Source organism: Solanum dulcamara, chromosome 6 (genome assembly GCF_947179165.1).
Source record: "Solanum dulcamara chromosome 6, daSolDulc1.2, whole genome shotgun sequence".
In the NCBI taxonomy this organism is placed as follows: Eukaryota; Viridiplantae; Streptophyta; class Magnoliopsida; order Solanales; family Solanaceae; genus Solanum; species Solanum dulcamara.
The window spans coordinates 63,116,888-63,130,874 of NC_077242.1; positions in this window are offsets into that span (position 1 = coordinate 63,116,888).

Consider the following 13,987-nt stretch of genomic DNA (forward strand, 5'->3'; position numbering starts at 1 on the left):
AATGACATGAAATTATACTTCTAGATCTACAATTCATATGAAGACACCAAATTCTAATTAGGAAGTTATCTTGTTCAAACACAGCTTTGAAAAATGGTATTACGTTAAAATAATATTTATCTCACCAACCATGGAAAGATCTAGATCCATTTGATATCACCCATGACATCAATAGTCTTCCATTTGACATCATCCATGAGATCACAATCCTCCATTGAATTTTCAAGATCATCCTTTGTAATTATTTTTATTTATTGTTAGGTCCTTCCTCCACACCTATAAATACCCACCTTATTTTCTCATTTTATTCATCAAACTTTCTCAAACAACTCTTCTTTCTATACACTTGTTTACTCATTCTAAAATATAGTTTAAGTTTTTAGTAGTTTGAAAATACTATTTCAGTGATTCTTATACTCCGGGTAATACACAAAATGCTCCGGCGATGAGAAAGGCTAGGGGTTCAAGAGTGGTCCTTGAGTTCTTCAATTTGAAGTAATGCTTCGAATTCCAGGTATGTAGGACTATTCATAGCATTGAATTGAGTTCTTCCATGCTCCCAATAATTAAATTCATCATAATTGAGTTATAGTTGAGTTTTGCCCTAATTCTTGAATTCTAAATGAGTTAATTCTTCTTCTATTGAGTTATATATTTATGCATTGAGATTATTATTATTCTTATCTCTCATATTATTGAAATTATTGTTCGTGGCTATTTTCTCATGAACCCTAATTGATTTGATGTTCATGAATATTTTTACACGTATTTTGAGTAAAGATGTTGGCTTTTAATATTTATTAACAAAAAGAGTAATTTGAATTAATACTATATATGTATTTTATTGAGTTTTGAAAGAGCAAAGAATTGAGTTTAAATGAATTTGAGTAAATGATATTTTGAGCAAGATGTTTTAATGAGGTGTAAATAATGTGTTGAAGTGTAATGATTGATGAAGAGGTAATAATATGAGTTTGATATTTTCCCAATAAGACTAGATGATGATGTTACTATGAGCATATATTTTGGGAGTAGTATTGAGCACCAAGTTGGGTAAGAATTTAATTGACTCAAATTCCAGAACTACGTAGCCAGCGTAGGATGGAGGCTATACCTCTTAAGTCCCAAAAAGAGGACTTTGATGATTGGATCCAAGATGATGATGTCCTTTACCCTGGCAAGGTATTGGATGGATGTTGCAATGACATCTCTTCGTTGTATCATCACTAGCTCATAAGTGATGGTTGTCTGTTAGAAAAACTCACAACTGAGTAAGAATTGCTTATTATTATTATTATTATTTTTAAACTTACATTACATATTGATATTGAGATGATGTTGAGTTCTGAGTCGAGTCTTCTTGAGAGGAGTTTTTTGATATTTGTCCTTACTTTCCTACCATTTTACATACTCGTACATTCCATGTATTGACGTCATTCGACCTGTATGGTTTTATGATGCAAATACAAGTGTTAGAGATTGTCAACATGCGCATCGGTGAAGATCATTACTTTCAAGCTATTTGGTGAGTTCTTGTATTTGGAGGAACTTTTTATCCTTTTATTATTATTGAGTGTTATGTTTCTTTTGAGGTAGCCATGTACATGTCATTGGCACCGTCAGATAGTGTTAGAGGCTTTATAGACAGAGTTTGATGACGTAATTGGAGTAGTTCTCCTTTGAAACTACTTCTTCCAAGGATTATTTCTTTCATTTGATGTTGATGATGACAAGTCCATATAAGTATTCTTATTTTCACTTATGTCTTTCGATGATGAACGAATGAGTGATGAGACCAAGTGGTTAGAGATGGTTTCTGAGTGTCAGCCACGCCTAGGGTACCCCTCTTGGGGCGTGACATGCATGAATCTAAATAAGTTTCTTAGGGGACAACTCTATTACACTATCTAAAATTTGAGAGAACGGATACGTTTCTTAAATTTCTATAGTCCCTCATTTATAAAAGTGGGGACCTTACAACTATAAATAAGATCTTATTGACACGGCTTTATATATTCCCTAGGACACTTGAATTCTTGGCTCTGATATAAAATTTGTCATACCTGAGTATACACCCTAGGCGTGGCCAGCATCCAGAAAATATTATTGGTTCCCAACGAACCCTTAACCTAGCTAACTCACCAAGCAGAATACTTAACTCACAGAAAGTACAACTCAGATGAGCATAAACAAGAACATAAGTTTAACTTTCTCAAAATAACTCTCAGTACTCAAATATATAGATAAAAGATGTCTAAAAACATATACTCTGAAATCAGAAATAAACTCCAAACTCTATCTATGTCTAGTTTAGAATTTTTGATCAAAGTAACCCATTATTTAAACTAATTTACCAAAATAGTATATATTTTTTTTAAATTTTTTATAAAACTAGTATAAACATACTTGGTTGTAACGTATTAAGTATTATTTTATTCAAAAAGATCAATGGAAAAAAGATAAATGTCTGACGGAGTAAACAAATATAAAATATTACTGCCAAATATATTTTAGTAATTAGTTACTTACAAACATATTTTAAGGCAAAAAAGTTAGTGATAGTAACAACTCTTTATTAACACAAGAATATTTATGTCTTAAAAGCTGACTTGCTTTGCAAACAGAGTTATTTGTAGCAAAAAAGAGTTGAATAGTAACATAAGAATAACTATTGTTTTTCATTGTAAATGGCTAGAAAGAAACTGCAGAAAGTAACGAAAAAAGAATGAGCAACTTGATTAAAAAAACAAAAATAATATATGAGCAAAATCCTTACTTGAAGTCAGTTAGACCAACAGTTTTTCGAAGGCAAGCTAAGGCTGATGATGGAAAATATAGAACTTGGTCATGTTAATCAAAAATTTTGACTAGATAAAAGTTTAAAATCTAGAGATAAGTGCCAAAAACACATCTAAACTATCCATCTTTTTTGAGTTTCATAAATAAATTATTGAAAGTGTGAGTTTCATACCTAAACTATCACTTCTCAGTTTGAGAAACATACCTCAGTGGTGTGTGTAATATACTCTCTCTATTTTTGAATTTTTTTGCCACATGACTAAAATACTCTATATTGATAAAAATTAAATAAACTATCAATATTAGTTAAAAGTTAAAACTAAAGAATTCTATCCCCAAAGAAAGAAATTATTTTTTAAAAAAACAAAATTATTTTTTAAAAAAACAAAATCATTTTTTTAAAAAAATGAAATTATTTTTTTAAAAAAGTTAAAAATATTTTTCTCACTCATGTGTATGTATCTAACACAAAATGAGAAAACAAATTAGAAGTGGAGGGTTAGGTGTGGTGGCATACAGTTTTTTTTTTTAAAAAAATTAAAAATAATAGCTAAATTATTATTTGAAGGGGGAGGGGGAAGATGAAGTAAGAATGTTTTTTTTTAAAACTTTTATAAAAGAAATATAGAAAAATAATTGCGGGGGGGGGGGGGGGGGAGGTAGGGGGAGGCGGGCAGTGTGGTGAGAAAAAGTGGTGGAGTGGGGTAATAAAAATATTTTATATTTTATTTTATATTTTTTTTGAGGGTGGGATAGTAATACTTTAATATTTAATTTTAACTAATTATAAGAATTTCTTTAATTTTTGTCTAGGTGAAATATTTTATCTATGTGGAGTGTGATGTGATAATTTTTTTAAAAATGAAAGAGAGAGTGTAGCATACACACCATGGTGAGAGTGAAATAAAAGAGAGAGATGTGTTTTTTAAACTAAGAAGTGATAGTTTAGGTATGAAACTCACACTCCAATAGTTTAGGTATAAAACTAAAAAAATAGGGATAGTTTAGGTATATTTTTGACACTTATCTCAAAAATCTAAGAAGAAAGAAAGTCTTGAATTCTTGGAAATATTATTAAGTTTTTCCTAAATACAAGATATAATTTAACAATAAGGTGTATGGTGGAAGTAACCAATGGAGTAAAATTATCAGTAACATTTTAGCCTTATAAGATATCCGTGATTCGATTCTATAGAGTCTTTATTGTCAGTAATGTTTTAGCCTTAAAACATGTTTGTGAGTAATAAATTAATAAAACGTATTTGGCTGTAATGTTTTATGTCTTTTTACTCCGTCAAGCATTTGTCTTTTTGCCATTGATTATTTTTGAATAACATAATACCTAAATATTACTGCTAAGTATGTTTATACTGGTTTTGTAAAATTTTAAAGAATGACCTATTTTGGTAAATTGATTTGAATAATAGCTTACTTCGGGTAAAAAATTCTCTAGTATATGAAGTCTCTAAACTAACTCTTAATAAGTATCGGGACAGGCCCACATCTACCTCAAAAATTAATATAATAAATGACTGAAATACATGACTCAAGTGTTCCTCTGAATGCAAGGAGGTCTTACCAAAATCTAGAAGGAAACTGATTTTCAAGGATACACCTGTTGAGAATCTCTATCACCTGTATTTGCATCATAAAATGATGCAGCTTTGAATGACATCAATACATAGAATGTACGGTATGTAAAATAGCTAAAAAGAAATTACTCAAGAGTACCCAACTCAATAGAATGGATGCACAATTAATCTCAATTCAATGAAGTGTCTCAACTCAATAAAGCATGCAATATATAAATAAGACAATTCTTTAAATGATATGAATAAGTAAATGCAACTCAGTATGAAAATAATAATTACTCTTTGTGGAGTTTCTCTAACCGGCAAACATCACTCTACTCATCATGATGATACACCGAACTTTTGTTGTTACCACAACCGTCCAATACCTTGCCAGGATAAGGTATGCAACTCACCTCTGGAGCCAATAAAAGTTTGTATTAGGAACCTAAGTAAGGAGTTTCCCAAACTAACAGTATGATCCTATCCTATGTTGGCTAAGTAGTTTATGAGGTTTGACTTTTCTTAACTCTTACCCAAATCGGTGCTCAATATACTCCCAAAATATTTTTAATATTCTCATGAACTTAAGTTAGTATAAGTACTCAAAATATTATCTCATTAGTCTCATTGGACTTTACTCAATTAGCTCAACTCTTCTTAACTCATAACTTCTCTTTATAATAGTTTTACTCCTCAACTCAGTGAATGCATAAAATATAGTTTTAACTTCTCAACTCAATCTCTAAATAAATATTTAAATGCATTCTTGCTCAAACTCATTTAGACTCAATAATGATCATGCTCAAAATCAGTGAATGAATGAGTACTCAAACTCAAACTCAAACTCATTTAAACTGAATAATGATCATGCTCAAAATCAGTGAATGAATGACTCCTCAAACTAAAACTCTTTCTCAATTAAAAGATGAAATATATCATTCTTTTATCTCAAATTAATGCATAAGATATAAGAAATGCAATTATACTCAACTTGACTTCATATGAATGTAGACATGAACAATAATTCAAGAACTCAAAGCCATTGGAATCATCATAATAGAAATAAATACATAGAAAACTCAATAACAGATTTTATAATTACTCGAAACTCAATGTACGTGATTGAAACTCAAATACTTGGCTGGATGAAGATGTAGGAAATGAGGAAGAACTTATCCCAATGTTGTAATTAGCCTTACATACCTTAAATGTACCATAAATCTTGAAGAAGAACCCTAACTTGAAGAACAATGATCAAGAAACCCTTTCTTTAAATTCTTGGATTCATTTTTAAAAAATCCTATATTTTGATGGTAGATCCTTGCTTAGGATACATAATCATATATTAGAATCACTATGAAATTATGAGAGTATGCTTAACTTGATTTGAAAGGAAGAATTCTTGATGGACTTTTTCAAAAATAAAGTCTTGAACCCTAGAATTGAATTCTTGATATTCACTAGAGATAGGAAGAAGATTTGTTATTAAAATTTTGTAGAAATTCAAGGATTGTAAGACCCCAAAAGTTGGAAAGTCAGAACACAAGGATTAAAAGATGAATTTCTACAAAACTCATTCTTTTTGGCTCCAAGTGTTCTTCACGAGGCCCTATACGGACCGTCAAAAGGACCACGGGCCATGAAGGGACATCGTGGTCCAAGCCTACAGACCTAAGTTCTGAAGTGGTGACCACGAAGGGGCACTACAAGACGTAGTGCATACCACGAGCCATGGTCGCTTCTGTGGTGACACCACCGCCCGACCTCTGACAAATCCCTCACCAGGATCCCAGTCCACAGATCGTATTGTCCTTCACAGGCTGTGATGGTCTCCGTGAAAGAGGTCCTGCTGATCCTCTTTTTCATCAAGTGCAAGGCAGTCCACGATCACCACCACAGGCTGTGTGAAGTTCACGGATCATGGTGGATCCTTCATGCAATCCCAATTTTTAGTTTTAAGTGGGGGGGGGGGGGGTATTTTGGTTATTCCCTATATCTCATTATTGATTATGGATGGTTTTTGGGACTATATTCTCACCTATTAACTATCGTAAGCCCTTATAAACCTCTCATTATCTCCCAAACAGTCCAAATCAAAATTCTCTCCCTAACAGTGTGTTCTCCAAGAAGGGGAGCCTTGGAATAACTAGTAAAATTGCTGGCATGTGACCAGAAGATTACGGGTTCAAGCCTTGGAAACAACCTCTGGAAGAAATACAAGGTAAGGCTCCGTACAATAGACCATTGTGGTTGGGCCCTTCCTTGGATCCTGCACATAGCGGGAGCTTTAGTGCATCGGACTACCCTTTTTAGAAGTGTGTTCTCCAAGTCTTCTTCTTCCTCAAACCAATTTCAAAGGGTTTCCTCATGATCAAGATTTAATTCTCTTCAATCAGGGATTCTAAGGATCAAGGTATGTGGAACTTCATCCATGGGTACCTTTACCTATGGAATCCCATGTTTTCTCTTCAAATTCTTTATGATTTTTATTCAAAAAGCCCTAATTTTATGATAATGTACTAGGGTCTGTTATTGATGATATATTTTATGATTATTAATTAAATTATGCATTCTCTCAATATTATTTTCATGAATTATGTCCTATTGATATAAAGAATATGATCATGTAAGTTTTCAATCCAATTTCATGATTTTGAAGTAAATTATTCATGTATTCAAGTTTCTACCATAATTTCAAGTATAAGCTATGATCATGAATTTCAAGTATGTAATTGTGTTTCATGAATGAGGGTGACTCAAGACCCTAATGATGTTTATGAAAAAGTTTTATAATGACGGAAGGCCTACACCCACATTACATGAATCACATGATAATGAACTATTCTTATGAACAAGTTTTATATTAAGTATGATTATGAAAGGCTTATGATTTATGCCAAGTATGATTTATGATTATGATATTAAATGTATTCCATGGGATATTGACGTAACATCGAGAGGACTTTGAGGTGGGAGCTCGACCTAAGCCTTAGTAGCAACCTATAGTCCCTTAAACTACGTTGCCACCATAGCTTTGCCGATATGACCTAGCTAGTGGATCCGTATATAGCACATAATGATGATAATGCTGGACGAAGTCTACCTTAGCACGTAGACTCCCCTCCTTCTTGATGTGAGGATCATTAAATTCCATGGAATAGCTCGCATGTTCTTAATGTCAATTACGGTTATCTCCCACATATGTATGGTTCTTATGATGATTAGGTTTTGATGCATTGAGCAATGAGTTTAATGTTTTCATGACTTCATTCATGTTTTAAGGATTTTGGTCTTGCATCCTATGATTTATATTGACTATTTTCTATATTTATTGTTCATGCATCTTCTCATATACTTAGTTAATTTCATGCACTAATGCATGTTTTTTGCCTAGATTGTGGCTAGAGTTTATACCTTGTATTATTGGTGAGTCCTCATAGCTCAAGGACATGATATTATTTCATTTGATAATTGACTTGTTCATTACTCTTATGTTTTCATGGGTGAGATAGGGACTTGTCTTATGTCTCCATCGAGTTAATACAGGAATGTTAGATATTCATGGAGTCTATATTGTTGCTTTTGCTCATTTTGAGACTTATGCCTCTTTTAATGATACTATGCTTCCGTATATTTTATTTAGCTTATTTGATCTATTTACCTTATGTATGCTTATGAATGATATGCTAAGAAGCTTGGTTGAGGTCCCTCCAGATTCTAATCATTGTACCACGACAAGGCCTTAGTTCAGGTCGTGATAAACTTAGTATCAGAGCCCAAGGTTTAAAGTGTCCTAGAGAGTCTAACATGCCCCGTCAAGTAGAGTCTTATTAATGGGTGTGATGCGCGCCACATATATGAATAAGAGGTTATGAGGTGTCTTAGGAAACAATTTACTTCTTTCATGATCTCGTCATGCTATGGAGTCGAACTCTAAGGTTTCCTCCTCTAACGCTTTCTCTTTTCGATTACAGAATCATGTCTCTATGAAGATACCCCATCCAACAAAGTTGAGGGAGAGGAGAAACAAGCTCCAAATAACCTTATGAATGAACAAGTTACTTACACTAAGTTTCAGACAACTTGTTCTATGCTAGCCCAATCCATAACTACTCAAGTGAATCAAGGAGTAGCTGCTCCTCTAAATGTGTCTACATTGGCTTCAAGGTTTAGAGACTTCACAAGGATGAACCCTCCCTAGTTTCATGGAGCCAAGATTAATGAGGATCCCCAAGACTTTGTTGATAAAGTGTATAAGATTATGGATATTATGTGAGTGTCCTTGGAAAAGAAGGAAGAATTGGCGGCCTACCAATTCAAAGGTATCTCTCAAGTTAGGTAAAATCAATGGAAGACCAAAAGGGTTCAAGAGGGTCCCATAGGTTGGGAGAATTTCAAAGTTGCATTTCTTGACCACTTCTTCGCACTTGAGTTGAGGGAGGCGAAGGTATTGGAGTTTATCATCCTCAATCAAGGAAACATGATTCTGAGGGAATATGCCCTCAAGTTCACTAAGTTGTCCAAGTATTCTCCTTCTTTAGTAGTCGACTCCCATGCCCGAATATGTAAGTTTATTTCAGGAATATCATACTTTATGATAAAAGAGTACCGAACTGCTATGCTTATCAAAGAGATGGATATTTCCTGGCTCATGACTAATGCCGAACAAATTGAAGGGGAAAAGCTTAAGGAAAGAAAGGTAAGGGAGTCCAAGAGGGCTCGGTATGAAAGTGGGTTTTCTAAACCTAAATTCACTGGTAGAAATAGCTGTTTACGAGGCCAAGGTTCTTCACAAGCTTTGGGTCAAATATTTGATAAGGATAAGGCCTCCAACCCTAAGGCCCAAGGTGGTAGTGCTAGTGGACCTACTCTTCCTAAGTGTACCAAGTATGGGAGAAACCATAGAGGTAAATATTTATTTAGAATGGGTGCATGCTTTGGATGTGGTAAAATACGGCACAAAATCTCTGAATGCCCTAACAAGGGGAGAGAGAGGCATCCTCAAGGTCAAAATACTCAAGGTGGTAGAGCTCCACAATGTGGTGGTTCATGCTAAAATAAGTTCTATGTCCTCCAAGCTAGGCAAGAGGTGGAAAAGTCTCCTAGTGTGGTTACGGGTATGTTGAAAGTCTTCAACATTGATGTATATGCATTATTAGATCCAGGTACTACTCTATTATTTATTACACTTGATCTTTATATGAGATTTATTGTTACTCCCAAGATCTTGCTAGTAGCCTTTTTGTGTTTATACTCCTATTGGTGATTCAATTGTGGCTAAAAGAGTCCATAGAAATTGACCAGTTTTTGTGTTTCATAAAGTCAACAAATTTGATCTTGTAGAGCTTGATATGACTGATTTTGATGTTATTCTCGATATGCATTGGATTCATGCATGTTATGACTCTATATATTGTAGAACCCATGTAATCAAGTTTCAGTTTTCGAATGAGCTAGTCCTAAAATGGAAAGGTTGTACTTCTGTGTTTAAGGGCTAATCATCTTATGCCTTAAATCTCGGAAAATGATTTCCAAAGGTTGCATTTATCATCTAGTTTAGGTTAGAGATACTAATTTTGAAGCTCTTATCTGGGGCAACAAGGCATGGGAGTATGTCATTCATGAAAGTCTTACCTATAGAGTAAGTAGCTAAAGCAAGAGAGCACTCTCTTTTTGTCATCCCTGTAGCTTTCCCGATTTTGTATTAAACGCTTCTTGAGTTAGTTTTATTTGTTAATGAGTTTTCAAAAAATTTCCCCAGTCAAAAAGGAAATAGACTTCGAAATCTATCTTCTTCTCAATACTCAACCTATTTCTATTCCTCCTTATCGAATGGCTCCGACAAAGTTGAAAGAGTTAGAGGATCATTTGAAGGATTTGTTGGATAAGGTCTTCATTAGACCGAGTATCTCTCCCTAGGATACTCTGGTTCTCTTTATCTGAAAGAAGAATGGTTCTCTCCGTATGTTATTGATTACTGGCAATTGAACAAAGTCACTATTAAGAATAAGTATCCCATTCCAAGGGTTGATGACTTGTTCGACCAACTTCAAGGATCACGTTACTTTTCAAATATTGATCTTGGATTGGGTTATCATTAACTTTGTGTAAGAGAATGCAACATTCCAAAAATGGATTTTAGAACTCGGTATGATCACTTTGAATTCTTGGTTATGTCTTTCGGACTAACGAATGCATCTGCAGCTTTTATGAATTTGATAAATAGGGTGTTCAAGCAATACTTGGATATATTAGTTATTGTGTTCATTGATGCAATTTTGATCTATTCTCGGAGTGAGGAAGAGAATGTCGAACATTTCAGGATTGTGTTACAAATTCTCAAGGATCTTCAGTTATTTATAAAATTTAGTAAATGTGAATTTTTGTTAAGGTCAGTTGAATTCGTTGTCCCTATCATCTCCGGATAAGGAATTATGATTGACCCAAAGAAGATCTATGCTGTTAAAAATTGGCTAGACTATTATCTCCTTTCCATATTTGGAATTTTTTAGGCTTAGCTAGTTATTACCGATGGTTTGTGGAAGGTTTCTCCTCCATTGCATCTCCCTTGACTACCTTAACTCAAAAGAAGGTGAAATTCCAATGGTCTGACACTTGTGAGAAGAGTTTTCAAGAGTTGATGGATATGCTTACCTCTACTAAGGTGTTGACCTTACCAGAAGATTTCGATGGATTTGTTGTCTATTGTGATGCCTCACGAGTTAGTCATGGTTGTTTCCTAATACAAAATTGTAAAGTAATAGAAAATACTTCAAGGCAACTCAAGGTTCATGAAAAGAATTACGCGACCTATGATTTGGAGTTGGCAACTGTGGTATTTGTGTTGAAGTTGTGGAGACACTATTTTTATGGAGTCCAGATGAATGTATTCACTATCATAAGATTTTGCAATATGTGTTCAATAAAAAGGAATTAAATATTCGACAAAGGAGATGGCTTGAATTGTTGAAGGATTATGATATGAGTATGCCATATGAGAAAGGCCAATGTGGTTTCCGACACTCTTAATAGATTGTCCATAAATAGTGTTGCCCAAATTGAGGATGAGAAGAAGGAGCTAGTTCGAGATGTTCATAGATTAGCCCATTTGGATATTCATTTGGTTGAATCCGAGGATGGTGGTGTCATTGTACAAAATGGTTCCAAATCGTCTCTTGTGCCATATGTTAAGGCAAAACAAGATAGTGATCCTACTTTGGTTGAGTTGAAAAAGGTGGTTTCCGAAAAGGTCATTATGGTTTTCTCTTTAGGGGGATATAGTGTTTTGACATATCAAGGCCGACTATGTGTTCCTGATGTTGATGGTTTGAGGAAATAATATTGTTCAAAGCTTAGAATTTGTGATATTTTATTCATCCGGGTTCCACAAAGATGTATCGATATTTGAGAAAAGTGTATTTGTGGAATAACATGAAAAGAGATAATGCGGAGTTTGTGGCCAAGTGTCCTAACGGTCAACAAATGAAAGTTGAGCATAAAAAACTGGAAGGTTTGGCTCAATACATTGAGATTCCTACTTGAAAGTGAAAAACTTTGAATATGGACTTCATTACTGGTTTGCTTCGTACTCATAGGCAACATGATTATATTTGGGTTATTATTGACGACATCACTAAGTCGACTCATTTTTTTCTTGTTAAGACTATATATTAAGCTGAGGACTATGCTAGATTATATATCCAAGAGTTGGTTAAGCTTCATGGTGTTCCATTGTCTATTATTTTGGATCGTGGTACTCAATTTACATATCAATTTCAGAGATTTTTTCAAAAGGGTCTTGGTATCCGAGTGAAGCTTAGTATGACTTTTCACCCACAAACAGATGGTTAAGCTGAGCGTACCATTCAAACTTTAGAGGATATATTGAGAGCATGTGTCATTGATTTTAAAAGAAATTGGGATGACCATTTGCCATTGATAGAGTTTGCCTATAATAACAGTTATCACTCTAGCATTGAAATGGTTCCATTTAAGGTATTATATGGTAGCATCTGTAGATCTCTAATCGATTGGTTCAAGGTTGGTGAAGTTGCTTTGATAGGACAACATTTGGTATTTGAGGCTATGGAGAAGGTCAGACTCATTAGGGAAAGATTGAAGACAGTCCAAAGCTGACAGAAATCCTATTCAAATATGAGGAGAAGGGAACTTGACTTTGAGATTAATAATTGGGTTTATTTAAAATTTCTCCCATGAAAGGTATAATGTATTTTGGTAAGAAAGAAAAGCTTAGTCCCCACTATGTTGGCCCATATTAGATTTTGAGGCAGATTGGCAAGGTGGAATATGAGTTGGATTTGCCTTTTGATTTGACATCAATGTATTCGGTGTTTCATGTGTCCTTATTGAGAATGTTTGTAGGTGATCCTAGTTCTATTGTGCTATTGGGAATCATTGAGGTAAGGGAGAGTCTCTCATATGAGGAGGTCCTAGTTGAGATCTTAGACTGGCAAGTTACAAAGTTAAGAAACAAGGAAATAGCTTCAGTTAAAGTTTCATGGAAGAACCAAGAAGTTGAAGGTGATATGGGAAGCCAAAGCCGATATGATCTCACGATTTACTCATTTCTTTCCTTCCGTACCTTGTTGAGGTATTTAGTTCCTTCATGATACAATCTGCCCAAACTATGTGGTCAGTCAATCCCATGTTTTCATATACATTCATGTTCAACAAATGAGTTTTAAAGTCATATTTTAGCTTGAGATTGAAAATTTCATGTTTTATGCATTTACTATATGTTTTACATTCATGTTGGGATTCTATATTTCTTTCCTATTCTATTCATGCTAACTTGAGTCCCATTCGAGGGTGAATATTCCCAAGGGAGAGATATTGAAAGAACCCAGAAGTGGAAAGTCATAAAATGAGGATCAAAAGATGAATTTCCAGAAAACTCAGCTTTTTGGCACCAGATGACCTTCACAAGGTTCGATACAGACTGATAAGAGGACCACGGTCTATAAAGGGCCATCGTGGTCCAAGCTTGCAGACCTAAGTTCTGAAATGGTGACCACGAAGGGGAACCACGAGCTGTGGTGGTCTCCGTGGTGACATCACCTGCAGACCTCTGATAAATCTCTCACCACGACCCCAGTCCATGAACCATATTGTCCTTCACGGGTCATCATGGTCTCCATGAAGGAGGTCGTACATATCCCCTTTTTCCCTATGTTCAATGCAAAGTCCACAATCATGACCACGGACCATGGTGAAGTTTATGGACCATGGTGGGTCCTCCGTGTAATTCCTTTTTTAAAATTTTAATTAGGGGGTATTTTGGTCATTTTCTATATTTCATTAATGAATGCGGATGATTTTTGGGACTATATGCTTACCTATTAACTACCCTAAGCCCTTCTAACACTCTCATTACCTCCCAAACACTCTAAATCAAAATTCTCTCCCTAGAAGTATGCTCTCCAAGTCTTCTTCTTCCTCAAACCAATTTCAAAGGGTTTCTTCAAGATCAAGCTTCAATCCTCTTCAATCTAGGGCTTTGAAGGGTCAAGGTATGTGGGACTTCATCCATGGGTACCTTTCACCCATGAAATCCCAAGTTTTCTCTCCAAATTCTTTATAATTTTCATTCAAAA